Here is a 1,344-nt window from a genome sequence, read left to right as displayed (position 1 = left end):
CAGATGCGCTACCGTTGCGCCACAGGGCCAAGCCGACGATGATGAGCATCCTCGAAGGAAACATGCAGGTGAGTATTTTGTATATTTCCCTACAACTCGTAGTCTATCATATGACCCCGCCCCGACTCGAACGGACGACCTTTTGATCTGTCAGATGCGCTACCGTTGCGCCACAGGGCCAAACCGACGATGATGAGCATCCTCGAAGGAAACATGCAGGTGAGTATTTTGTATTTTCCTACAACTCGTAGTCTACCATATGACCCCGGCCCGATTCGAACGGACAACCTTCTGATCTGGAGTCAGATGCGCTACCGTTGCGCCACAGAGCCAAACCGACGATGATGAGCATCCTCGAAGGAAACATGCAGGTGAGTATTTTGTATATTTCCCTACAACTCGTAGTCTATCATATGACCCCGCCCCGATTCGAACGGACGACCTTCTGATCTGTCAGATGCGCTACCGTTGCGCCACAGGGCCAAACCGACGATGATGAGCATCCTCGAAGGAAACATGCAGGTGAGTATTTTGTATTTTCCTACAACTCGTAGTCTACCATATGACCCCGGCCCGATTCGAACGGACAACCTTCTGATCTGGAGTCAGATGCGCTACCGTTGCGCCACAGAGCCAAACCGACGTTGTTCAGCATCCTCGAAAGGAAACATATAGGTGAGTATTTTGTATTTTCCTACAACTCGTAGTCTACTATATGACCCCGGCCCAATTCAAACGGACAACCTTCTGATCTGGAGTCAGATGCGCTACCGTTGCGCCACAGGGTCAGGTCGATATTGTTCAGCATCATCCAAAGGAAACATACAGGTGAGTATTTTGTATTTTCCTACAACTCGCAATCTATCATATGACCCCGGCCCGATTCGAACGGACAACCTTCTGATATGGAGTCAGATGCGCTACCGTTACGCCACAGGGCCAATCTGGAGTTGTTCAGCATCATCCAAAGGAAACATACAGGTGAGTATTTTGTATTTTTCTACAACTCGCAGTCTATCGTATGACCCCGTCCCGATTCGAACGGACAACCTTCTGATCTGGAGTCAGATGCGCTACCGTTGCGCCACAGGGCCAAGCCGACGATGATGAGCATCCTCGAAGGAAACATGCAGGTGAGTATTTTGTATATTCCCCTACAACTCGTAGTCTACCATATGACCCCGGCCCGATTCGAACGGACAACCTTTTGATCTGGAGTCAGATGCGCTACCGTTGCGCCACAGGACCAAGCCGACGATGATAAGCATCCTCGAAGGAAACATGCAGGTGAGTATTTTGTATATTTCCCTACAACTCGTAGTCTATCATATGACCCCGGCCCGA

The 1,344-nt window shown here is 49.9% G+C and overlaps 6 non-coding genes across 6 annotated transcripts; all 6 read right to left on the bottom strand.

The window, feature by feature from the left end:
• Window positions 1-260: 260 nt before the first annotated feature.
• Window positions 261-332, bottom strand: Pmar_PMAR024444. Its single transcript has one exon. It is a non-coding gene; the product is annotated as a tRNA-Trp (tRNA).
• Window positions 333-563: 231 nt separating this feature from the next.
• On the bottom strand, window positions 564-635 carry Pmar_PMAR024443. Its single transcript has one exon. It is a non-coding gene; the product is annotated as a tRNA-Trp (tRNA).
• Window positions 636-716: 81 nt separating this feature from the next.
• On the bottom strand, window positions 717-788 carry Pmar_PMAR024442. The gene has a single exon. It is a non-coding gene; the product is annotated as a tRNA-Trp (tRNA).
• Window positions 789-869: 81 nt separating this feature from the next.
• Window positions 870-941, bottom strand: Pmar_PMAR024441. Its single transcript has one exon. It is a non-coding gene; the product is annotated as a tRNA-Trp (tRNA).
• Window positions 942-1,022: 81 nt separating this feature from the next.
• Window positions 1,023-1,094, bottom strand: Pmar_PMAR024440. Its single transcript has one exon. It is a non-coding gene; the product is annotated as a tRNA-Trp (tRNA).
• Window positions 1,095-1,176: 82 nt separating this feature from the next.
• Window positions 1,177-1,248, bottom strand: Pmar_PMAR024439. The gene has a single exon. It is a non-coding gene; the product is annotated as a tRNA-Trp (tRNA).
• Window positions 1,249-1,344: the final 96 nt, after the last annotated feature.

This window comes from Perkinsus marinus (assembly GCF_000006405.1).
Source record: "Perkinsus marinus ATCC 50983 genomic scaffold scf_1104296931634, whole genome shotgun sequence".
In the NCBI taxonomy this organism is placed as follows: Eukaryota; Perkinsozoa; order Perkinsida; family Perkinsidae; genus Perkinsus; species Perkinsus marinus.
The sequence above is the reverse complement of the archived record's forward strand: the minus strand, read 5'-3'. Positions and strand labels throughout refer to the sequence as shown.